Genomic DNA, 27,536 nt, shown 5'->3' with positions numbered 1-27,536 from the left:
GTCCAAGCCCACAGAATGTACACCACCAAAAGTGACCATAACATAAACTGGATTATGATGTATCAATATAGGTTTAGCAATTGTAACAAATGTACCACTCTGGTTGGGGATACTGATAATGGAGGAGGCTATTCACCTGTGGGGTCTGGAGTATGAGAACTCTATTTTCTGCTGAACTTTGTTGTGAGCCTAGAACTGGCTCTTTTTAAAACATGTATACAGTACAAAAATGAATGGACAGTATAGCAGATACAAGTATAGAATCCAACATCTGAACAAAAAGGTTTCCTTTTGTCACTCATGGCTATACAGTTTACATATCCTTTATTAAGGATAAGTAGAAACAATACATAAATAGATATTACGGTAAACCAGTAATAGATCAAACCAGTCAATCCTAAAGGAAATCAACCCTGAATATTCATCGGAAGGACTGATGCTGAAGCGCCAATACTTTTGCCACCCGCTGTGAAGAACTGACTCATTTGAAAAGACCCTGATGCTGGCAAAGATTGAGGGCAGGACGAGAAGGGGGCTACAGAGGTTAATATGGTTGGGTGGCTCACCGACTCAGTGGACATGAGTTTGAGCAAACTCTGGGAGCTGGTGAAGGACAGGGAAGCCTGGTGTGCTGCAGTCCATAGGGTCGCAAAGAGTCAGACACAATTTGGTGACTGAACGACAACAGTAAAACCCACATTTCATGTATAATTTGCTACTAAGTTAGCTATTCAATAAACTGATTTTAGCTTCATTATAATATTGCTTTGATTCTTCTCAATTATTTTCAAAATCTCAGATCATATCCAAACTGAGACCACCTAACCAGGCTATGCTGAGTCAGGAATTATCCATGATTCCATCTGTTGGAAACCAAGTAATTTAGATACTACAATTACAGCTGGAATGTAAATGGGATTATCTGCCTATTTTAACCTTACCAGGTCAGCAAGTTCTATAAATATACCCCAGAGTCAGATAATCAAGTACTTTTTACCTTTTTAAAATATTTTGAAAGGTCTCTGTAACATATACATAAGTATTTAAATATTCAATCATGCCTCTTAAACTGTTTTTTCCCCAGTCCTTATATTATAATGATCAAGACAAATTGACAAGTAATCATATTTAATATCTCTGCCTTGAGAAAACTGTTCCTAAGTCATCCTCCTACCACCCCACCCCCAATAAATATCTAACTTTTTTCTGTCTCCACAATTAGATATTCTCATCGCTATTTAAAAAATACAACTGACTTAACAACAGCTGGGTTTAGAGGGCTAAGAACTCTGGAGTTATACCAAGAAAAGCTAACAAGTCCTCAGTTCTAAGACGCTTACATTAAAAAGTCCAGAAAAGAAAAATGAGCAGTATTTTAATATGTGCCACCCAAAACTTGAAAATAAGTACATACACAACCTTGCAATGTTCATAGGAGATTAAGGGTTGTGTGACAATAACAGTTTCATTTGCTAGATTCCAATTCATCCACTTTCGCCAATAGCCTTATTTGATTGACACCACCCTCTTCCTCTCCTTTTATATCCAACCCATCCCCGAGTCGTCATTGATTCTATCTCTACTTGTTTCTTAAAATCCACTCACTTCTAACTTTACTGCCACTCACCTAGTCTGACCTAGTCACTCGACTACTTCATTTCTAGTCAGAATTATCCCCATAGCCTCCTAACCCATATCCAATCCTTGCCTTCTCTAATAGTCAAACTCCTTTCCATCACAGAACTCTTATATATGCTACTCCCTCCATCTAAAACACTCTTACCTGCTCTGAACTGAAAAATCCTACTCATCTTTCAGATCTTCATGTAAATTCCATTCTGTCAAAGAGGTCTTCCCTGATTCCACAAATTAAATCATGCTTCCTCGGGTGTTCTCTCATGTCACTTGCTTCTTATTCACAGCAATGATCACAATTTATAATTATGTTTATTCATGTGTTTACATATCTCAATATAATGAACTCCAGGTTCTTTAAGGACAGAAGTTAGACTATCTTTATTCATTCTTGTATGCTCACTGGTTACAGTTTGCCTGGCACACAGTAGGTGCTAAGTATTTTTAAATTAATTAAAATTAATGAATTAATGAATTAATTAAATTAATGAATGAAGAAAATACTATACCACTGGTTAGTGCTGCTGCTGCTAAATCGCTTCAGTCGAATCCAACTCTTTGCAACCCCATGGACTATGCAGCCTACCAGGCTCCTCTGTCCATGGGATTCTCCATGCAAGAATACTGGAGTGGGTTGCCATGCCCTTCTCCAGGGGATCTTCCTAACTCAGGGATCAAACCTGTGTCTCCCGCAGCTCCTGCGTTGTATTCTTTATTGCTGAACCACCAGGGAAGCCTCTGAATAGTGCTAAGACAGTTATATACTTTAAATGCTTTGGGAAGACAAAGAACATTGAATGAAGTGGATTTTTTTAAATTAAACTGTCTTCTCTTCAAAATCTCAAACTTTTTTCTTAATACCCAGGATCCAATCTGCAAAATCTGTTTCTACATACAAGCTGCACACATAGTTCAAAGCATTATTGTTTACTGCAGTATTAACACCAAACCTTTTTCAGTTGCTTATACTAATTTAATGTAAATGTACAAAAAACTTTTGCTGGCTGGCATAAATACATAACACACTCATAATGTTATCTGCTAAAATATCTTGCAACAATGCCTAAAATATTATTTTAAAGTTAATAAATCTGAATTGTATTCTAGATAAAATCAGAATTAGTTATATCATTTTATTTTTACTTTCAAAATATATGTAAACAGGCTTATAAAAATTGACAAATTTGATCTAAATAAGTAAATGCAGTATAGTAAGTGAAGTCCCATGGATTTTGTTAAATATTGAAAATTGTATGTTAAATGCTTGTGGTACCTGCTAATGACCATTTCAGATTCCTAGCTATGTAATGGATACTAACTGTCACTACAGAATTGGCTTTCATCAACCAATGCCAAGTATCAAAATGTCAGTATTTAAAATGCAAGATCCAGGATTTGTCAAAGCCAATGATTGTATTATTACAACAAATACTAGTCATAACTCTGAAAGTTCATAAGATCTAAATAACTTGCTGAGGATTATGGAGAGATTTAAATCCAGGTTTGTTAGATTCCAAAGCTCTATACAATAATGCTTCCCAGATGGCCAGACTGCAAATGGGTCGTTTTTGTATGATCTGTTTAGACTACATTCGTACATACCTAGAATATTTAGGGAACTGATCACCACTTATATCCATTCATACTCTCTCTCGCACTCTCTCTCTCTGCCATCACCTCCCCCAGAGCCTCTTAGGCAGTTCTCTTTTGAGGGGACTCACTTTTTAAAGTTATCCCAGAGCATCCTCTGGATATATGAAAAAAATCCCACAATCCTTGGTCCACCAACATGCAGTTATCTCCTTACAGCTCTCTCTTGCTCTTTGCTCTCACTGAAAGCAGCCTTCCACCTATTCAGGTTTTAGATGTCTATGAGATTCCCAAATTCCAGCCAACGAGCACATGTTGAGATCACTTAGGATTCCTCTCACTTAGTTTGGAGGGACAGATGCATACCATCCCCCATCCCATTCTCCCATCCCACCAATATGTTCACCATGGCCCCAACTTAAATCTCATTCTTAGAATGAAGCAGACAATTCTGGAGTGAGTCTCTGCATGCTCTGAATGGGTAATTGCCATGGGAGAACATCTTATACTATTCTTAGCCTTTGGGATCACATGCAAAACTAAGATAGAGCCCCACTTTAATCTCTTATTGTATTTCTGTTGATAAAAATATAGGGCAAGGGGAAAAAATCAGTTTAAAAAAAAATAAAAACAGATGCTAGCATTCACATTTTGATAAAAGATAAAATTCTGGTCCTGTCCCTCCTGCTTTCCTTTCCTCCATCCTTAACTTACTGTTCTTGGGCATTTTCTCATATGAATTTACAGTCCCTTTCAAATTAGAAGAAAAATAAAGCAGGAATATTAATGTAAATGAACAATGGGTGATGAAATATTCTAAAACTGGTTATGGTAATGATCACTGACTCGATGGACATGAGTCTGAGTGAACTCCGGGAGTTGGTGATGGACAGGGAGGCCTGGCATGCTGCGATTCATGGGGTCACAAAGAGTCGGACACGACTGAGCAACTGGACTGGACTGAACTGATGGTAATGATCTCACAAGCTGGTAAATATATTAAAAATTTTTACTAATTTCTATGTTTGAAATGTCTGAGTTACATACAATACACCTCAATAAATGTGTGTGTGAAGCATGCTGAATAATGCAATGTAGCATTAAGAGGCTAACACTGCAAACAGACTTAAGGAGGAAACAAAAGCTTTGTCTTTGCTTTTAAGGATGTGGGGTGGTAGATGGACTTAAGAGTCTGTCATACAGAATGAAGTCAGAAAGAAAAACAAATACCGTATATTAATGCATATATGTGGAATCTAGAAAAATGGTACTGATGAACGTATTTGCAGGGCAGGAATAGAGATGCAGAGAACAGATGTATGGACCCGAGGCTGGGGGTAGGGGGACAGGCTGAATTGGGAGATTGACATTTACGCAAGATAGCTAGCTAGTGGGAACCTGGTGTATGGTACAGGGAGCTCAGCTCACTGTTCTGTGATGACCAGACGGGTGGAAGGGAGATCCAGGAGGGAGGGGATAGATGTATAGCTGATTCACTTCATTGTACAGAAGAAACTAACACAACATTGTAAAATAACTATACCAATAAATAGCTGTAAAGCAATAATTTTTTTTAAAAGATCCTAGGCTGAAAGTGTTTTAGCCTAACAGAGAATCCACGTGAGTAAGAACACATGTGCATGAGCAAGTATCAGAGACATAAACAACTCAACCTGTTCAAGGCTGGAAGGAGTCCACAGGACCTCAAAATAGAAATACGGTCTTCATGTTCCGACATAAAGAAGTTCCTGGAAATCTTCAGGTGTCTTAAAGGACATCAACACAGTCATTTCCTTAATACAAACCATGACTACTTCAGAACTATCTCAAAACAATCACATAGAAATGAAAACCGTACTGAGTTCATGCAGCACAGTAGGTATTATGGATTGACGGAAAGAACTGTGCACACCAGCAGCAACTCCTCCTCCTCCTCCATCACAGCCACACAAACAACTCCAATGCCATCGACATCACCATCAACCCCACTGCCACCAGCAACACACACATACACACACACCCCTGCTACAAATTCCTAATTTACTTAGCCAAGAATAGAGAATTTAACAGAAAAGAGCAGTTACACAAAATACAGAGGGGATGCAGCATCTCTGCACAGATTTCCCTTTCTTGGTTCCCTGTGGAGCTTGGTGGCCCTGCCAGTGACCCTCCTCCTCCATGTGGCCAAGGTACTGCCAGAACAGAGAGAGAAACCTAGCTCTCCCCACGATTCTCTCCTCTCCTTCCCAGGCTTACTTCATTACTCTCAAACTGATGCTAACAGCACCGCTTTGCCTTTTGAAGCGGCACTAAAAACATTTGGTTCTGGAACTCAGCGGAGCATGAGCAAGATCGTATTTCCCAGGTAGGGAGATGGTGGAGAGTTGCGGAAGCAGAATCAACATCCAACATCCCGAGCAGTAGCTCCTCCCCTGGCCTTGCAGTCCCTTCAAAAAGCCCTGCCGTGCCTGGTCACATCAAACTCAACTCATTTGAAAACAGACTTGAGACACTTTAAGAAATACAGGTATTCAAACTAGCTTTTAAAATACAAATCTTTTAAATTAAAAATTCAAACAAGATAAAGACATGAAAAAATGAAACAAGCTTAGTTTCAAGGAAAAAGGAAAATTTAAACTCAAATCCAGCAAAACATTAAATATTTGCATATTTTCAAAGGTCTATACTATAACTGAATCTATACACCTGTAACTAATATACTGTTAATTATACTTCAACTGAGAATTAAAAATAGATCCTATACTAACATTCATTATTTATTCTTTACTAAATATCTTGCTAGTTGAGAAAACAGATAAAATACTGAACTTAACCTATGAAAACTATATAAAATTCAGGCTGACTCACTGGATAAATATTTACTGTATGCCTAGGATATGTCAATTGTGTCCTAGTTACCATGTATTGGTCTAGGCACTGGGAACACCAATGAGCAATACACACCAAATCCTTACTGTCTAGTCAACAGAAACAGGTAATATGAAGACGAATGAATAAACCAGAGAGTATGTTAGAAGATGGTAGGTACTTTGGAGAAAAATTAAGCTGCAAGGGAGACAGAGAATATCAAGAAGCGGAAAGTACAAACAGAATGGTTGAGGAAGACCTCTCTGAGAGCCTGGGCAGGGATTTGGAGGAAAGAAGATAGATAAAGAAGAGTGTTATAGGCATCAGGAGTAAAGTGTGCAAAGATCTGGGGCTCGAAAGTGATGACGTGCTGAAGGAGCAGCAAGGAGGCCGCTACAGCTGCAGCAGAGTGAACTAGTCAAGCATATTTCCCCTGAAGTACAGCACAAGGTGAGGTGAGGAAATTATTTAGGTCCATGAAAAGTCAATAAAATGTTAAGTTAGGACTGACATGACACGACTTCTGTTTTAACTGGATGACTCCAGACTTCTGTGCTGAGAACACAGTGAAGAAGTCAAGGTCAAATAAGAGAGGCCGCTGCGATGATCCAGTCAAGAGACAACAGTGGCTTTGACCAGGGTGGTGGTGAGGTACAGAGTGCCAAGTGTCATACTCTGAAGTGTTCTGAATCTACATTCTTTGCCTAAAGAAGAGACTACCTTTTTATCGTTGAGGTTTTTGCTTTGGGTTAAACAAGTATCAGGCTAAAATTATCTCGGTCATACTACATGGAGTAGATTTTGGATTTTCAAACACTTTCACTCATGTATGTCCTGAGATTAAAAACAAAAACCTCTGCATCCCCTCCTGAAGTCTCAAGTCCCCTCATGAAGTTTTAAGTTGACATCATCATAAATTTACATAGGATTACAAAGAACATAATTTCTGGTAATGTCAACAGCAAACTTTTAAAACATAACTTCTATTAGCTTTACCACAAGGGGCCCAGACTTCTGGTTAAACAGTATGGGTTGTCTGTGAGGGTGTTTTAGGGTGAAATTAACGTCTGAATGAGTAAAGAAAGCAGTTCATCTTCCTCCCTTCTCTCACCCTACTCTACCATGTGAGGATCTCATCCAATCCATGGAAGAGCTGAATAGAACAAAAAAGCTAAGTAAGAGTAAACTCCTTCCTAATAGCCTTGGATTGGGATGTTGGTCTTTTTGGACCATTGGATTTGAACTGGAACACTGGCTCCTGAGTCTTGAGCATCCCAGCTTTGGGACAGAACTTAGCCCATTGGTTCTCCGGCATGCCAACTGTAGATCCTGGGGCTTCTCAGCCTCCAAATCCCAAGAGCTAATTCCTTATAATCTCCTAATATCTCCTTCCTAGCCCCTACAAACACCTCTCCCATATGCGGATGTGCATATATGTATGCATGTATGTTATTAGTCTGTTTCTCTAGAGAACCTTCACTAATATAAACAACATCATCCATTTAAAATATAACCAAGTTCAAGCTCCTATCAACTAAAAATTTTATATAGTTTTTTTCCCGTTAATTCTTTTATTCAGTCTACTTCCCCACACAACTTTATCCCAGTGTAGGAGCATTTGTTATACTGGGAAGTCTAACATTTGTTATAGTTGGGAAGTCTTTTTATAGCCCATTCTACCATACTTCTTTGCAAGAAAATGTTTCAGACTGCTGCTTTGTCTGGTGCCCAGGTGGATTCTTGACCCCTGCACAATACACTGAAATTTGGGACATATAAGGAGATGACTTCCTGGCTAAAATGGGCAAAGAGTAACAGTAAAAGGAGAAGTGAGAAATAAAGAGTTCAGACACTGGGAACTGATACCCTCAAAACATTCCATGCTTTAAGTGTTCTTTACACCCCAGGGATACCTGTTTTAAACCTTTTTTTTTTTTTTTTTTTCAAATAAAGAGAAGCTTTAATGTCATTTACATAAATAGGGATTAAGAACAGAAGGGGAAAGTGAGACCAGGTCCTTGTAAAAACATTTGTGAAGAATCGACAGAGAGACTTCTCACGGTATACAATTTTGCTCCACACACACCTCCGGTCCTTAGTCATCAATATACTCAATGGAGGTTCTGGCTCTTGTTCTTCCTCCTCAATTTTTGGGCCATGAGTTGCCACGGGTTCCACCAGCTCTTCAATGTCTTCACTGGTATCCTTCAGGATGATGATGCCTCCAATGCACAGTGGTTTGAAAGGCTGGTATCTACAGGTCTCCAGCATGCTTAGGACCTTAAGCTGGGCAGGCATAACTCAGGCTGGGTTATCCAATAACTGGAAGTTTGGCTCAGGTTCTTTTTTCTTCTCTTTTTCTTCCTTTTTCTTTGCCTCATCCACTTCCATTTTCTCCTCTTCCTTTTTTTCCTTTCCTTTGTCCTTCTTTTTAGCCTTGGCTGTTATAGATAACACAGCAGTGGAAACATTTTCCTTTTCTTTTTCTTTTGGTACTTCCAGCAGTACAGGATATGCAAATGCTGATGGTTTACAGTTTGATTTATATTGAACTTTCGGCATCTTTAAGTCTTTGTTCAGGCCAATGACACAGGTAGGGGTATAAGCCAATGACAGGAAGTGTGAAAGAGGAAACCAGAACCAGAACTGGGTAAAGACAAGGACGCCAACCACAGAAGGCATATGGATGTGTCCAGTTCTGGACTGCAAGGAGATCGTGACATTATGTCCACCTGCATCCAGTATGCCCTGGGCCAGAATAGCGCCAAACTGGGCCATAACATCATCATGCTTATCATTGATGACTCGAATACAGCTGTCTGAACTGATTCACCTTTGGACAAGTGATTTCAGTCTGCTGGATCATGATGGGAGCCGAAGCTATGAGAGCTCCTTGCCTCACATAGTTCACAGGGTCATTTGTCATTGGTTCGAGCAAATTAATTGCTTCCTTGTTTCCTGTACCAGCACAGCAGATGCCCAGGGCCGTGGCAGTTCCATAATGCACGTGAGGATTGCAACTCTCTGACAACAATGAAACAACGCTAGGGCACTGTTCAGGGGTCCTGAAGAGAACGAACACAAGTGATTCTACTGCCGCCCTCCTGACGTCATCATTAACATCGCTCACAGCAACATGTAGCAGGCGTCGAACAGCTTTTGTTGTTACCTGAGCCACAATAAGCCATGGCTACAGTATACATTCCAGATCAAAGAATTGGATCCTTATCACGACAGAGAGATTCAAAGAGAGCATCAGCCTCTTCCATTCTCCCATACGTCACTAACACAATGCCAACTGCAAGACCACAGAGAATCTTCTCATGTTGAGTTTCCTGTGCATAGCCGACCATGTCCTCAATAGCCTGGGCATTTTTAGAGCCCAACATAAGCAAACCTAGGGCCAGGCCAGCTGCTTCCCCTGTCACAGCATCATCCTGATAGAGGTTCAGTTCAGTTGCTCAGTCGTGTCCAACTCTTTGCGACCCCATGAATCACAGCACGCCAGGCCTCCCTGTCCATCACCAACTTCCGGAGTTCACTCAGACTCACGTCCATCGAGTCAGTGATGCCATCCAGCCATCTCATCCTCTGTCGTCCCCTTCTTCTCCTGCCCCCAATCCATCCCAGAATCAGAGTCTTTTCCAATGAGTCAACTCTTCACATGAGGTGGCCAAAGTACTGGAGCTTCAGCTTTAGCATCATTCCTTCCAAAGAAATCCCAGGGTTGATCTCCTTCAGAATGGACTGGTTGGATCTCTTTGCAGTCCAAGGGACTCTCAAGAGTCTTCTCCATCACCACAGTTCAAAAGCATCAATTCTTCGGTGCTCAGCCTTCTTCACAGTCCAACTCTCACATCCATACATGACTACTGGGAAAACCATAGCCTTGATTAGACGGACCTTAGTTGGCCAAGTAATGTCTCTGCTTTTGAATATGCTATCTAGGTTGGTCATAACTTTTCTTCCAAGGAGTAAGCATCTTTTAATTTCATGGCTGCAATCTGTTTTTAGCAAATCATACACATCCTGGCGTGCGGTCCCCATGGCAGCCAAACTGTCAGTCCTCTGGAGTGGACTACCCATTTGTCTGATCATTGTAGAATTTTCTGTGTACAATCCTAGCTGAGCTGCTGGGTGTCCCCTCTGCTGCCATTAGAAATTGGTGGGGGGATGTTGGGAGGCCTCGGGCAAATGTGTCTCTTAGCAACTCAGCTCACTCTGAAGGATGCTAACCCCACCTTTAATTTGACACACGCTAGGGCACCAAGTCTCTCCTTAATTGTCCACACAGAATGGCTGCCCTCTAGGCCTTATCAGGAAGTACTGCCTCATGTTCCAAGGCAATGAATAGTCTCAAAACTTCAGTTGAGGAAAATAATCACAGGGAAGCCTCCTGGAAGGACAAGGAATTCATCTGGCTCTCTTATCAGTGGGCCAAATCAGATCCGCAGAGAACAGGGTACCACAACAGAACCTTGCCATCGCTCTTACAAAAGTTTGCTTTGAAGTGATGCTATTAACCCAAAAATGTTTTAGGAGAATCAGCCTTACAAAACTTGATTTTCAAAACAAAACACAGTGTACTCTTTATGGAGACTCCTGGGAGAAATTCTCGTCTGATGTTGGTGCCAAGAGTAGTTATAATCATTCTGAGAAACTGGTTTCTCTGTACTCCTCCAAGTGTTTCCTCTTCCCGCTGGCTCACAGAAAACTTACAGCAAAGTTTTGGCCCCCGAAGCTTATGTTTAGGTCATTCTGACACACGATTTAATTCTATTCCTGGTCCCATTTTGTATTCTTAGCAGCCAAAATTCCTTCTGGCCTGAGGGAGTATACATACAGGTACCTATATGTTTGATTGAAGACTGGAGGAGAAGGGAGCGACAGAGGATGAGATGGTTGGATGGCATTATCGATTCAATGGACATGAGTTTGAGCGAACTCCTAGATGGCGAAGGAAGGGAAGCCTGGTGTGCTGCAGTCCATGGGGTCGCAAAGAGTCAGAGAGGACTTAGCAACTGAACAATGACCTAAATATGTGTACACAGGCTGGAGTTTTGTCCTATAATCTCATGCTCCTTCTATATCCTTTTAGATCTACAGAGCTACTTCCTTTAAAATATTGCCTATTTTTTCAATGCTTGGAATCATGAATATGCTATAGACTGTCACATAAACCAAGGTACCAAGAATATAAGGTACAGTCATTTGGGCCTCCAAAAATAAATACAAAACTAAACAGGATACAAAAGTATTTAAACAACAAAACAGTAACAAAAATCAAAATCCAATTTTAGGTTTTGATTAACAATTGTTTGAGCTCCTACCTTGTGCCAGACACTAAGCTAGATGTAAGGAATTAAGAAGAAAATAAGAAGGTTCATAATTCAAAAGGACTACTGTGGTTTGTGCAGGAGAGGAATTATAAATGTGTCTGCACATATATACATACATATACCCACACATGTTATATCAGTAACACTGACGTAAGTCTATATAAGGCTATAAAAACAAGGGAATGTTAATGCCATCTCATGCTCAGTTACGTATAAGGGATTCACATCGACTGTCTTTGTTAAAGGGACTCCTTATCCATTACTTTGACTACTATAACAATTGAAAAGTTCTTTAATTTCATGACTTATGATGACAAGGGCAGATTAATTCAAGAAAGAATGAACCCACCCAACTCAATGAGGACTGTGCATGGTTTACTGTACAGTTAACTGGAGAATATCAGTCAAATGAAATGCCTTGTTCAGTAGAGACCAAGTCTCTACTCCTGCCCAATTTTAATTTCTACTCCTATTGTGTAAATATACCCACAGTCCATGATAACTGGAGCAGTCTGGGACATGGTTTGCATTCTCAGTTTTGCAGAGGAAATTTACATTCTTATAAGCAGGCTAAAATCCTCCAAAAGGCAGTGTCTGACAAGAGATTGGGATCCATAAATTTTTTTTCATAATTGTATTTTCAGTTTTATGACATAACACCATGTGATTTACAGAAATATACTATTTAGAATGAATAGCTCTGCAAAGATAATTCTCAAAGACAAGGGAACTAGCCTTAACTCTGAAACATATTATAACCTTTAGCTAATGGAGAATACCAAGGTTTTAGAAACAACTTTCTTTAGCTAAAAGCACTTGAATTAAATGTTACACAATTTATTATGTTCAGCCACGTTTCATTCATTTCTCCGCACACTCCCAAGGTTCACGATCTGTGGGTCCTTTTCTGTGCCCCCAATTTGTCCCTCTCCCATGTCAATCCAGTCTGGCAATTTCTCATTATCAGGGCCCTGATTATTCTTTGCTGAAAATTCTCAGGTTGTGAAATTGCTTAAAGTTAAATTTTAGTGTAGACTCTTTATCAATTTTATTGCTCAGGAAAGTAGACACCATTCATATACTTTCAATTAACCCTATTTAACACAGCCTTAGACACAGCAAGGCAATTCTGGGAATTCACTATTGAATCATTCCACACATTCCAGTGTGGTTTGCAAGTATACAGATGTACAATAGTTCACCTTGCGAGAGGTCATGGTGGCCCACTCAGCAATCAGTTGCACTGACTGCTCGTGCTAAAGTAGCCCTTGCCAGCTAGTCTTTCCTTATTTCCCTTTAAAATAGTCTGTGCTTGCATCTTGCAGCTCCAGTGTGGAGACAGACCCACCTCAAAGGCTACTCCTCGGCCCATCGACACCTCTCTTCTGGACTTCTCTACCAGTCCCCTCACTGATCTATTTCCACCCTGACTCCCAACTGTGTTCTCCATGCAGCAGCAAGTGAGATCCTTTCAAGGTTGCCACTGTTCTACTCAAAACACTGCCCGGCTTCCCATCTCACTCTAACATCTACCATGACCTCTGGCTCCCAGCCTCATTCTCCTGTCCCACTGCTCCAGGCCTTGTGTTTTCCTCCCTATTCTTTGTTCATGCCGCGCACAGTCCCTACTCAGGGCCAGTCCATTGGCTGTGTCCTCTGCTTGGATACCCTTTTCTCATATATCCCCTGTCTCGCTCCTTTCACTCCGCTCAACCATCACGTTGCTGACAGGACCGTCCTGACCAGCATACTCCACACCACTCTCCCTTCCTTCATTCCGGTTCATTGCACTTACCACCTCCTACCACATTTTATTGATCAGCTTCTTTGCAGGTCTCCTGTGTAACCTCTTTGGAAGCAGGGAGCATATCTACATTAAATACTGCTATATCCCTGAAGCCAAGAACAGAGCCTGGCCCACATGCAATCATAATGAGTAATTGTTGAATGAATCTCACGTAAGGTTCCTCTGTCATTCCTCATGCCACTGACCCAGTTTAAACTAGTCTTACTGGGCCCACTGTTACAATCTCTGTACTAGTAGTCATTGTGTGCACAGGCCCTTCCTCCCCTCTTGACTCCTACTAGAGTGACGGGAATCTGCAATCTGACCTTGACTCTTTCCTGCTCAAAGTTTTCTCCAACACCTATAGAATATAGCAAAATCTCCTTAGCATGTCATATTAAGCCCTTTGAGATCTGGCACCCACCTACTTGCCAAGCCTCATCTCCTACTCTGGCCCCACAGGCTCAATTACTTGCAGATCAAGTTATGCCATATTGTCTTCACACTGGCCCACTTCTCTGCCTGGAGCAGCCCCCTCTGCATTGACCACCTGGAAGCAGCTCATCTAAGTGGTCTCAGTTCAGATGAGAATCCTCAGGGGAGCCTTCTCTGACTGGCCCAAGACAGCCCTAAACCCTCCCCTCTATGCTCCAACTCTACCATGCATAGGTTTTCAAGCAAGCACACTGCCGCAGTATCATTATTTGTTTTCAGGTCAGTCTCCCAGTGAACGTTGAAAACCCCCTAATGAACTACGTCTTGTTAATACGTAACAAGTAAGTGCTGGGTAAGTGCCCATTAAATGTCTCCTGAGTTAGTTAATAGACAAATGAGTTAATGTAAGAATGTAAAAATGACACTGTGTGGAAGGATCAGAGTAACTGGTCCTCTGAATTTGGGAGTATGAAAAACAAATTCAATTGCAAATTTAAAGCAAATACGTTTTCATGGTTAAACCAACAATTCAAAATATGAGGTTTGAAAAAAGGAACAAAAAAATCAATTACATCTATATGGAGTTTTAAATATTTTTCCCCAGGGAATTTATTCAGTCTACAGTGCTCAATGAACACTCCCATTCCTTTCTCATCTCTCAATACTCTGGAAATACGTGAAGACTAGTAAGGACTTATCAGACCATATTAAATAATTTATTCAAAGAAAAGATACTATTGATACATGTGAAGAATGTTAAAACACTACTGAGCTTCACAAAAGAAGATTTGAATAAATGGGAACCTATAGCCTATTTGAGGACAGAATTAATTCAATTTCGTAAAATACTTTCCTTAATCTATAAACTTAACTCAACCCACCCTCTAAAACATGATTTTTAAAGAACCAAACTATTTTCAAAGTTCATATAGAAAAAAGAATGTAAGAAGATATAAGAAAATCCTGGAACAAAAAAAAATAATAATAAAAGAAGACTAGCCATCCCAGATATTAAACCATAGAAAACTAAAAGAAATTAACACAGTGCAGTTATCCAACAAACTGACAGTCAACAAAACAGAGCAAACTCTCCAAAAATAGCTCTAGCTGCAGAAAGGATTAAATATAGGATGCTACCCTTTCCTTCCACTTTCACCCTGGTCAAAGTAAAAATCATCTCTCTCAAGAGTTATCATAGTAAAAGCAAGGGAAAGACACATCATCCAAGAAATGTTTGGAGAGAACTGGGTAGTTATTGAAGAAAAATAAGTTCAGATTTCTATTTCATTACTACAGCAAAATAAGTTTGAACCAAAGAAATACATGAAAATAAAATCTTCATAGAAGTCCAACAAGACATTTTTGAAGAATCAATTTTACGATCCCAGAGTGGATTAGGCTTTTCTGATTATCATACAAAATCCAGAAAGAAAGAAACATATGACAACTTTAACTATATAAAAACAAAGCTTTTATGCCCAAAATGTCATAGACAGTATCAAAAGATAAATGGCAGAACAGCAGGAACCATTTAGGGGAAAATCATATCAGAAAATGTTAATTTCTTTTATAAAGAGCTCCTAAAAATTAAGGTCAAAACTCAAACCTTAAAAGTAAGCTTGCAAAGGGCACAGAAGAGAAAGATACGAAGAAGTCACATGAAAAGATACTCAAATTAAACTATGAGATGCTACTTTTCCCCAGCAGATTAAAGTCAACAACAATTTGCTAACAGCTAATAAAATTTTCAATTCACAAGTTCTGTGACCCAGCATTCCACTATTAGAAATATTTCTTACATACTTCCTGGCATATAACTACTCTTCTCTAACCACCCTGCCCCCATCTCCACTAGTCCCCTTTCCTTGGTTTTTCTCTCCAGGAATCTGCAAGTCACAGTGCAGCAGTAGTTTGTCTAGACCATATTCCATCTGAAAAGCGATCATTCCTAAACCCTCTAGAATATCAAGAGTCAAAGGAATGTAATCATATTTGCTTCCATCCTGTGCTTTTCTCTTCAATCTCATCATTTTCTTTTCATGACAGAAAGTTGCTTCCTGTGTCTAATAGATCTTCCTCCCACTGACCCCTTTGGCCAAGTGGTCCTTTGGCTCTCCTGTTCACATGTCTCTTTGATTCATTTATGATCCAAGTGAATTTTAAATCACAATAAGCCTCTCAGAGACTGAGAATAAAACCTGTGAGATCCATTCAAAAAGCTTCGATGTGAAATCATTCATCACAAACGTGAAGAAGAAAGCACAATCTGAATTATTAAAGAAGAGTTCTGCTAGGCCAGTAAATTTTTATGTGAGAATTTCTCCAAATTCCTAACAGCAGAGAGGCAATGATAATAATGAGCTAACAACTGTTAGGCTGTGTGACTATCTTGCAGCCACTGTGCTCAGTGCTTTCCAAGTACTATCTCATTTAACTCAGCCACTCTATAAAACAGAGAATATTAGTTAACCCCCTTTTTATAATTGAAGACAATGATATACAAAGAGAGTAAGAAACTGAGACTTTCCCGGTGGTCCACTAGTTAAGACTCTGCGCTTCCACTGCAGGGGGTGCAGGTTCGATCCCTGGTCAGGGAACTAAGATTCTGCATGCAGCGCAGCCAAAAACAAAGAAGATTTCTTGAACTGAATAAAAATGAAAATACAACATATCAACTTAGAAAGAGACTAAGTAACTTGCTCAAGATCCAAAGGCAAGTAACTAGCAGGGCCAGAATGGGAACCAGACTGCCCCAGAGCAGCTCTGCACCACCAGAAGATATTCTGCTTTAAATCCTAATTGTTTTAGAAGTAAGGTAGAAAGTATTGACTGGAAGCTTGCTTGGAATAGAATGGAACACTGATACTGAATTCAAGATCATACAGAAATAGAGTGGGAAATTTCAGAAATCCATAAATACTGCTTTTTGTTTCAAGTCATTATTTCCATTAACCAATTCACACAGATGTTCTACATTAGGCAGCACCTGTTTCTGGAAGCGTTGCTCATTGACACACATATGTCTCACAGGCTTTATCCTCCTTCCTGAACTGAAATTCCTTCCTAAATTTCCCATGTGTTCATTTCACTCCCATCTCCGTCTCCTAATGAGTTATGCTCACTGGTGATGGCCACCATTTCTCTGTCTCCCACAGTCCCCTAAGCTCACATTCCGCCTCCAAGAACAGCCTAATTCACTCCCCTCAAATTCTGGTGAGAGAGAGATCTCTTCCTATCCCATACTGTTCCTTTAAATTCTGACAATTTTACCCTTCAGAAACACACTCATATGAGCTTTGATGTCTACAGTACTTTTCCTTTAAGTCAGATCAGAAACTGAATTCCTGCTTTTAACTTTTGCTCACAGCACTCCAATGGTTTCAACAATTGCACTTATGTAGCAGGAAAAAAATAATAATAACTCGTTTTGATTTATTTATGATAGACTCATCAGAAAGCAAATATAAAAACAAGAGGCTGAAAACAATAAATGAAGAAAATGATTCAAACATAACAAATAAGTTAAATAAATCAAAAGAAAGCCAAATGTGAACAAAATATTCATTTTTTTCCCCATAGTGCTTATCACCATCTGACATGCTTTGTATGGGCCAAAATAATCTGTTTCCTCCTCACCTCTTATCACAATATTTCCTCCATGAAGACAAGATGTTGACCATTTTGCCTGTTTCTTCAGTGCCCAGAACTGAGCCAGGAGCATAGTACTATAAACGTTCAGCGTGCATGTTAGTCACTCAGTCATGTCTGACTCTGCAACACCATGCCAGGCTGCTCTGTCCATGGAATTCTCCAGGCAACAATACTGGAGCAGGTTGCCATTCCCTTCTCCACGGGATCTTCCTGACCCAGGGATCAAACTTGATTCTCCCACATTGATGGCAGATTCTTTACCTTATGAACCACTAGGGAAGCCCATAAACGTTCAGTAGCCCTCGTTAAATGAGTAAGTGAGTGAATGGAGCTCTTCTACCTCATCATCTCTCACTCCGTAAACAAGATTTGCTTTCATACTCTGGCCAAGATATTTAGAGATCCTCCTCAATCTTTTTTAGGTTACTTTCAAGATGGAGAGTCATCTGATCAGATCCAATTCTGAGATGTACAAAGCTTAACTACTCACCACTTCCTAAACATATGTTTCCTGACTCAAAAAAAAAAAAAAAAAGGAGAGAAGTCACAGCAGAAATCATACTTCAGGGATGAACTAACACAAAATTTTCTAAGCTACTTTTTTACCTACATGAAACTAGTTCATGCATGCCTGTACCCACTGGTTCATAAGATGATGATTATCAGTTTAGTTACGTTGCCCAGTCATGTCCAACTGTTTGCGACCATATGGACTACAGCACCCCAGGCTTTCCTGTCCATCACCAACTCCCAGAGCTTGCTCAAACTCACGTCCATTGAGTCAGTGATGCCATCCAACCATCTCATCCCCTTCTCCTCCCGCCTTCACTCTTTCCCAGCATCAGGGTAAGATGAATATATTCTTTGTAAATAGCACAAGGCTAATTGCCAAAGAAAAAAGCCATAAATTATTAGCAAAAAGCACCAAAGGGCCTACGGTGTTCTTTACACTCTGGACAGTGTGTTAACAGGCACGTCAGTGACCTCGGTCCTCAACTCTCTCTAGGTCTAAAACTGATTGATTTAGGTTAGATTTCCCAGCTTCACTTCCTTGTGATGACTTTGAATGTCAAACTATACCCTCAAGAGCAAAAGGGGTGGGTGAGAAACACATGTCTTATGCTAAGCAACTGCATTTCTCCCCTGCTGAATACAGACTTTTGACTTAATTAAATCCGAGGAGAGATTCCAAACAAATTTCTAACTGGCTTTTTCTAGACTCTATTATCCCCCAACTTACAGAAATTCATCAACTGCCACTCAGATCTTCTGATACCACTGCCATCTCCCCAACCCAAAAGTTCCTCATCCTCCTCTGCATTTTCCACCCCACTCCCTACAGGCCCATCCCACTCCCTTTACCTTCCAGCCAAAGCCACCTCATTGTTGACCCACCATCACATCTCTAAGTGGCTTCTTACTCAAGCCAGCCCCTCTGCCTAAAATGACCTTTCTACTTCTGTTGTGTCTGAAGTCTACAGCCTACTAGACTCTGTCTGCCTTGTAACCGGGTCACAGAATAAGTTTTCACTAGTTTGTGGCTTTTTGGAGGACAGGAATTACACTGCTTTTTTTTTCTTTTTTGTTTTTAAATCTTTCATTCCTGGGGACCTGACACAAGGCTCTGCTTAGAGAATACACTTAATAAATTCTTACTGTTTATTGAAACTCACTGGGAGGCAGAAACGTTTTCTGGGATTTCACGTAGAATTTCTAATGGATTACACAGGATGGCTGCCAGTCTCTTTATCCTTCTCAGTACAATTCATACAGTCACATTATTTTGAAAAATCAAGTTTTCCACACAGAGCAGCCATTGCCAGTACCAGCACCCTAGGTTTTCTATGGTGATTCTCGATCTATTTGCTCAAGAATTATTGTTATTGCTTAGTCTCTGACTCAAGAATTACTGGATATCTGCTATTCAGCAGTCACTCTGCTGGGCCTTGGGATATAGAGATGAAAATATGGTCCCTGCCCTCAAGGAACAAACTGTCTACTTGGGAGAGAGGCAAATAGACAAGGAATTATAATAATAGTTTATAAAGTCCTATGAGGTCTATATCAAGTCCTACGAGGTATGTAAGAGGACAGACAGGGTCTACCTAGCTCAGCTTTGGGCACAAGGCTCAGTAAAAGTGGTAAGTGTCAAATTTCCATGGGAGATGTTGTCTGAGATTGTCTTGAAAGTTAGTCTCAGGAGAAATAGCATGTGCAAAGGCACAGAGGCAAGTGAGAGCTCCTTACTTCCGAGCACTGCAAGTTCAGTTCAGTTCAGTTCAGTCGCTCAGTCGTGTCCGACTCTTTGCAACCCCATGAATCGCAGCACGCCAGGCCTCCCTGTCCATCACCATCTCCCAGAGTTCACTCAGACTCACGTCCATCGAGTCCGTGATGCCATCCAGCCATCTCATCCTCTGTCATCCCCTTCTCCTCCTGCCCTCAATCCCTCCCAGCATCAGAGTCTTTTCCAATGAGTCAACTCTTCACATGAGGTGGCCAAAGTACTGGAGTTTCAGCTTTAGCATCATTCCTTCCAAAGAAATCCCAGGGTAGACCTCCTTCAGAATGGACTGGTTGGATCTCCCTGCAGTCCAAGGGACTCACAAGAGTCTTCTCCAATACCACAGTTCAAAATCATCAATTCTTCAGTGCTCAGCCTTCCTCATAGTCCAACTTTCACATCCATACATGACCACAGGAAAAACCATAACCTTGACTAGACAGACCTTAGTTGGCAAAGTAATGTCTCTGCTTTTCAATATGCTGTCTAGGTTGGTCATAACTTTTCTTCCAAGGAGTAAGCATCTGCAAATGTTTTGGTATTTCTGGAATGTTCTAGGGAAGTTGCAGAACAAGAAGCAATGGCTGTACATTATAACAAGCCTGGTATACAAGGCTAAGGAGTTTGGTCTTTAACCTACAGCTAGTTCCATGGATGCTGTGCTATCCAGACGATGAATTTACAGTTCCAGGAATCAGGCTAGTTTTGCCAAAAAATGGAACAGTCATCTTGGTGAATCCCAACAACAGCACAAACAAGTTCAGCTAATTAATCTCTTTTGTTGAATCAGGTAACAAAAATCACAAGTTAAAAATACTATTTTGGAAAATGGTAAAGATATACCTTGCAATGACAGCAACGATGCTTTTTTATGAAAGAACTTCTCAGTGGCATAATCACAGGAAAGAACTGCCCAGCCAAACTGTTTCTCAACTTGGGCTCTTTGAGAAATGGTGATGAAACAGTAAGCAGGCCACTGGCTGAAAAAGTCAAGAGACGATGAACTCCATGAAGCATCACTAGACTGAACGCTCTCAGAGCAGTGGCAGCATCCAGCTGTCACCAGGAGGTCCCCACTGCCTGGCACCAGGGTGGACACGTCAGGTGCTCAATGAATATTGGAGTAAATAAATAGACAATGGAACTGATCCTTAAACATCACCCCCTCAACAGAACAGAAACAGCTGAAGCCCAGGGGGTGGGAAATCAAGCATAATGTTTTTAGAATTCTTGAAATGTTCTTAAGAAAAGCAGTTTCAATATAAAAAATGCATTTCCGCACAAGCATAAACACGTGACCATAAACAGTTGCTTGATGTGACTCACTCTGACTGGCACAGCCACATAATCTGCATGAAATAACCCCAGAAATAATGGACAGCAGTGAGTTAGATGCCACAAAGCAGTTTTGTGAGCAAAGAATGACACAGTAAGTGTCAGCTGTGAATCGTGGAAGGGGCCCCGCACCAGGAGTGGAGCTGGTGTCTCAGTAAATCCATCCACATTGACTCAACTGTCTTGCCCAGGTGCCTACCAGATCTCTCCTGTCATAGTGACTTAACTTCCCAGGACTTTAGCTTTCTTATCTATGAAACCAGACGGTAGGTAAGATACTCCTCAAGGTCCCTTTATGACAAGGAGAGGTATTTCAAGGTGTCCCCGGGGCAGCAGGTAGTCGCCACACCCACATAAGCCCTGATCATGAAGGATCAACATCAGCATATGTTTCTGAGTAACTCTGATGACCATGTCACTGCCATGACATGCTGGGGTCTTGCAGGATTAAGGGGAGGCACAGCTCATTCCCCATCTGCCAGGAATGTCTCATCTGGGTCAATTGCCTTAGAAATCACCCATCTAGTAAAAAAACAGAGCTGGAACAACAGTTCATGATTTTTAAGTGATTGGGAGAGCCCTCAGATTATCTGGGGCTTCCCTGGTGGCTCAGACAGTAAAGAATCTGCCTACAGTGTGGGAGACCTGAGTTCAATCCCTGGGTCAGGAAGACCCCCTAGAGAAAGGGACAGCTACCCACTCCAGTATTCTTGCCTGGGAACTCCCATGGACAGAGGAGCCTAGCAGACTACAGCCCATGGGGTCACAAAGAGTTGGACACGACTGAGCAACTAACATTTTCACTTTCACTTTTCAGATTATCTGGTCCTCCAAGCCCAATTATGAGTTTGAGTCTGACAGCCAGTTCGTGGCTGAGATCAGAAAGGCACTTGGGGTCCTGAAGACATCCTGCTGGGACTGCCCGTGGTCTCTAATGGTGTCAAAGACACTGTTCCCTCTCTGACACTCACAGGAGGTCCCCAGTGGGAGACCAATGGGAAAAATGTAAGTGAATTCCTGCTGTATGACAATATGTCTGCTTCCTATAAGAATGGCTGCAAGCCAAAAGGTCACTCAGCAGATGCCTAGTTAAGGGTCAGAGATTTCTATTAGAGATCAGGCCCACCAACTCTGTCATTATGTATTTTTAACAGTTTCTTGACTCTTCAGACTTAAAGGCCAACAGCCAGAGTAGAGAATTCATGCTAAGTATGGGGAGGAATTTTTCCCCTTTCATCTTACATTATTTTCGGGCTGTGATTTGACTCTCCTCCAAAATTCTGCCAACTCCCTTTACTACCCAAGAGATATAACTTGCAACATAAACATTTATGACAGTGTGGGTAGACTATTAAGCTCCCAAGTACATGATTTTTTTTCTGCAAAGCTGACCTGGTGACTATAGTCCTAGATGAATTTAGAAGGGAGACAGATCAAAAATGCAGTCTTCAACACAGCTCATGAAGAATCTCTCCTCTTTTATACAATCTGTCTGAGTTGCCAATTGACTAGCAAGTTCCTTTCAAAGTAGATCACCATAGCTGGTGTTAGAAGTGGTTTGAATCTCTGTTAAAAAATGGTTCTCCCTCTAAGCAGCTTTATGTGGGAGTTATATGTTCTTTTTACTCTTTAAAAAAAGGGGGGCTCATGGAGAGATGGTAAAGGAATATGTCACCTTAATTATATTTTTAAAAGCCACAGGAAAATTCAGTCAACATCCTTAATGATATAGTTCATTCAATTTCCAAAGAAAGCCTGTACCCACAATCAAGTGATTTTATTTTGTATCATCCATAAACTCCCCCTCTTTACCAAAAGACCTTTTAAGTAGTAAACATTTCAAGATTTGAGGGCATTCCAACCTAGACAAATCTAGAATGTCATTCATTAAAATGCAAAAGTGATTCTATTTCTGGTCCTAGTAATCAACTATGGAAAGTAGTTTCAATGACAAAAAGGCCTGCAGACACATGTGGTTATACTAACAGGGACAACTCCTTCTCTCAGTTACATGATTACAGGTTGAGCACAAGAGTTTGGTTACTGGAAGAGAAGCTGTTAACCAACTCTTCATTAATCAAACAATCGTTGTTGAGTTTACAGGTGGACACACATGCGTGTCCATGCATAAAAACATAAAGCAGAAGTGGGAAAGAAAGCAGAAAGATAAAAAATGGAAAATACTGACTCAAAATATAAGCTATAGGTTTCAGATTAGAACATCATCAAAAGAAACAGTAAAAGCACTGTTTTAAAGGCATTTGTATGAGTAACTGTATCTACATCTATCTAGGTATTTCTAGACCCATTTCAAATAAATACGATTTGCTAGGGTTGCAAGACATAGCAGCTAAACAAAAACATATACAAAAAAATGTTGCAGTAACTACATCACACCAAGAGGCTAAGAGTTACTGGCTCCATTCAGCACAGCTTTTACCAGTATTTCCTGTAGTGGTTGTATATGCTGCCTTCAGGGACCCTGCAAAAGAATTAATCTAACATCATGCTGTGAGACAAGCAAACACAAAGAATGCAATCTCCCAATTCAGAGAAATTCCAAAAGGCGTTATCTGGAGGAGGGGTGTGGAATCACTGGGGAAATCCCTACCAAAAAGGAAAAAAAAAAAAAACAAAACTGTCTGGAGAATGCAAAGCAGAGTTTCAGAAATGTTTCTCCTCCCCTCTAAATGAGCATGCTACAAATATGGAAAATATGTACACAACAGTCACAAGTAAACAATACACTTGTGAATATGCTGCATATATACAATTCTGATGGCACAGATGAATATTCTGCTCAGTAAAATGAAGAACGCCCACAGCATTTTCTCTCAAAGCTAATGTTGCCACTAATTAAAACAAAAGATTTCTAAATGCATCTGAAATGGCCTGTCTTATGAAATGCAGGGTCTATTTCCAAGACACCCAAGCTGACTCTAACTCTTTCCATCTTGATGAATATGTCAAGTTGAGTTGCCAAGCACCTGATAAAAATCCTTGCAATTGGAGGGGAAATAATTAAGCAAAGTAAGAAAACACCAGTAGAATTGAAAGTCAACAACTAAACGTTAGAATCAAAGGAAGCAGAGAAGTCAGCCAGTTAAATGACAACATTGCTCCCAGCCATAACTAAGTGTAGAGAAGTATGGATATTAGAATAGCTAATGCAAGCAATAATGAAAGTATTTCAAACATTATTTAATGATTCAGAGGTTACAGTATGCAAGGATCCTAATTTGTTGCTGTTATCCTATTTGCTGGTTTCACTGTGAAGCTGGGATATAATGCAAACATCTACAAATTCTTGTTCTTTGTTTTAATATATGCTTTCATGTATTTAAAGAACCCTCCACTAAAACCAACCAAATGTACCCAGGGAACAAGATAAAAGCATATGTCTGATGTCATCACCACTATTTTAAGACAAATCCACACTGAGGGTAGAAATAAAAGTGGTGAGAAAGAGCAAGCCAGTCAAGCAACTTTATGTTCCAAACTCCCAATCAACAGGGAGAAAGACCAGAAATTTCACCCCACATTTCCCTCTCCCTAGAGTTAAATGAACCACAATCAGAAAACCCACACAAAATCAAGTAAAATAACCCATCTCCAGTCCAAGACGGGAAAATAAGGAGCAGAATGAGAACTGCAAAGCTTATTCTTTGGAATGCTGCGGTGACCAAAATAATCCAAGACACCTGCTACCAAAAAAAAAAAAAAAGACAAGACAGACATCTCCCTATGAGAAGAGACTCCCCTTTAACACCAGGTTCCACAAGATAGAGCTGTACTTTGTGTTCACGATGTGTTTCCTCTGGACTCCAGGAGCTGACAATAATTGACCCGAAGCTGTGGTGCCAGAGCCAGCAGCCTCAGAGACCAGGTGAAAAATCAGAACACACATCTAAGAGTAAATGTTCTGCAACAAAACAGCCGGCCTGATGTCACCGCAACACGCACGTTCTTCCTTCCAACCCTGCTTATGTTCTGTGAGCAAAGTCTAACCATTCTAACAGCCTCCAAGCCTTTTATCTACCAGGAGGAGGATTGAAACTATGCTGTCAACTCAAAAAAACATGCCTCTTCTCACTGCACCACCACCCTCGGAAGAGGATGGGAAGAGACCCGTCTGCAGAACAGGCACCCTGAAATTCCAAAGAGAAAAGGCAATGAGGTCATGCCGTCTACTCCGTCCGCCGGCACAGGGGTCCTCCCGCCGCCGCCAATGCTACCACCCGAGTTGTAAAGCCCACGAGAAAGACGAGAAAGACGCAGGGCCGGTGTGGACCCACAGGCAGGTGCCTAAGGCGCCGCTGCCCCCAGCCGACTCCGACATAACTCACACGTGTGCCGTCGTCTCCGGGAAAGATGGAACAGTTCGCTAGGTGGGCCGATCAGCCCGGCCCTTCCGGATTCGGAGAGAGTGCACCTGAGCACGCCGAGGGTTCATCTCGCCCCCAGATTTGTCAGTCGCCCTCCCCGGATCCCCTGCACACTGCTGCAGTTTACCACCATGCTCACATCTCCCTGGCTGCCGCTTCAAGGACAAAGAGAGAGTGCTTATGTTTTCATCACAGCCGAAGAGCTCCGTTTACGGAAACAATTAAACAAAACAAAAAGACAAACAAGCCAGACAAACGACCCTCCAGCATTTCCAACAGCTGGATCCCCACTCCCCACCCCCAGACGTGGACCCAGGAACACTAGAGAACGCAGAGAGAAGGTCACTAAGCTTAGCTGGGAAGAGAGAGAGCTAGCTAAGCGTTCACTTCACTGCAGCAGCGCTGCTCATTGAATGCAAGCACTTACCATAAAAATAGAAAGAGTCAACAGAAGGAGAAGGGATCCTTCCTCAGAGTCTTAGACAGAAAGAAATCCACCGCGGAGATCTAGGCAACGGATGAAGCCAACAAAGTGATGAAAGACGAGAAAACCAACATACACAAGTCCTTCTCAGCCTCCCCCACCCCGGGCCCGCATGCAGTTGTTTGTGCTGTAGATGCCCTGAGAAGTCGGGAACAGGACTCTCCCGAGGACGAGCTGGAGCGCGAACAGCCTGGTGGATTTCAGAGCATCACGCCCAGGGCTCTCCTCCCCGCCCCAGGGGCAGGGGCGGCGAGGTGGGGGGAGGCTGAGCACAAGGCCGGGGTCGGAAGGTGAAAAGAGAGATGGGAAGGCACCTCTTTGGAGTGTGAGGAACTACCGGCTAGAATATCAGAATTCCCCATCAGTTATTGCCAGCGACCAATCAGCCCAGCCAGGGGGCCGTGTCAGTGTGACAAGAGAGCAGCGGATAACAGCCCGTCCTCAGCGAGGCAGGACAGCCCCCTGCCTCCACCGGAGTTGGGCCGGATTGGCATTTTCTCCTCTTCTGCCCAGTTTCTGATAATATTTGCTTTGTTTTTAAAAATAAGACCCAAAGCCCCATAGTTATACCAACCAATCAGGAAGTTTGCTTAAGCATCCTACAGCATCTCTACAAGAAGCCAGCCTTGAAACCCATCCTAAATGATATCTACCGGCATCTCACAGACCAGACAGCCGGGATGATGTGAGCAGAGAAGTTACCATGAGCACAATAATAACACGTTGGACCATGAGCTGCTTCATGCCCAAGACACAGGATGAAATACCAGGGACCTGGATCCCAGTTTCACAAGTGAGACTTTTAGACAGAAATGGGTTAAAGATCTCTCTAAAATCTTTTCAGTTTTGATAAATTTTCCTAGATAATATATATATAGAAGTACTTATTAGAGACAGTTTATAAAGATAGTGACATTTCTTTTTGAGGTTTCTTATATCACCTATAAGACAGAATGCGTGGATTTGGGTAACAATACCTGTATAATGATGAGATAGTTGGATGGCATCATGACTCAATGGACATGAGTTTAACTAAGCTCCAGGAGTTGGTGATGGACAGGGAAGCCTGGCATGCTGCAGCCCATGAGATTGCAAAGAGTCAGACATGACTGAGCAACTGAACTGACCTGTATAATAGTTCATAGGCACACAGAAGTTTGAAAAACTCTGAGCTAGACTAATAAAACAGGGAAATGAGCAAATTTTGTAGTGCTGACTAACAAGTAAAGAATATTATACTTTTTCTGCCTGCCTTTCCTCCCATCCTATTTTAATATTGAACTGTAAACTCAGTTCATATGTACTCATTCCGTTTTGGCTGTGCATGCGTGCCTGCTAAGTCACTTCCGTCATGTATGACTCTCGGCGACTCTGTCTGTGGTGTTAAATTAAATTGGGGTGTTGGTTCTAGAGTTAAATGCCAGTTGAACTGGATCCCACAGTAAAACTTCAGAACTGTTTAACTTGGGGAAATTATCTTGGGTCATCTTTTTATCTTTGCAAGAAATATTAGCTCTTTGTACTAGCCAAGAGTTAACAGGAAGACACAAATGTGGCTGGGTTGGTTTGTTTTCAGGTGTTGTACATGATAGAGTCTTTAATTTTATTTTTTTTCCTACAACTTGAAGGATCATTTGGACATTGTGTTGCAATCTGAACCCAGACTCAAGCTAACTTTGGGAAGCCTGAATACTGACGAGTAAAAGGAAGCACTATGGAAGGGAAACAGGTTTGGGGAAGAATG

General features: G+C 41.2%; 1 protein-coding gene and 1 pseudogene across 1 annotated transcript in view; both read right to left on the bottom strand.

The window, feature by feature from the left end:
* The window catches only part of ANO4 (anoctamin 4), a 444,323-nt gene that overhangs the window by 334,521 nt on the left and 82,266 nt on the right, over window positions 1-27,536 (bottom strand). The window lies entirely within an intron of this gene.
* LOC138435223 (26S proteasome non-ATPase regulatory subunit 1 pseudogene) lies at window positions 6,706-13,218 on the bottom strand (annotated as a pseudogene).

Source organism: Ovis canadensis, chromosome 3, assembly GCF_042477335.2.
Source record: "Ovis canadensis isolate MfBH-ARS-UI-01 breed Bighorn chromosome 3, ARS-UI_OviCan_v2, whole genome shotgun sequence".
NCBI classification, from domain to species: Eukaryota; Metazoa; Chordata; class Mammalia; order Artiodactyla; family Bovidae; genus Ovis; species Ovis canadensis.
Note: the sequence above shows the minus strand (reverse complement) of the source record. Positions and strands in the feature narration are given on the sequence as shown.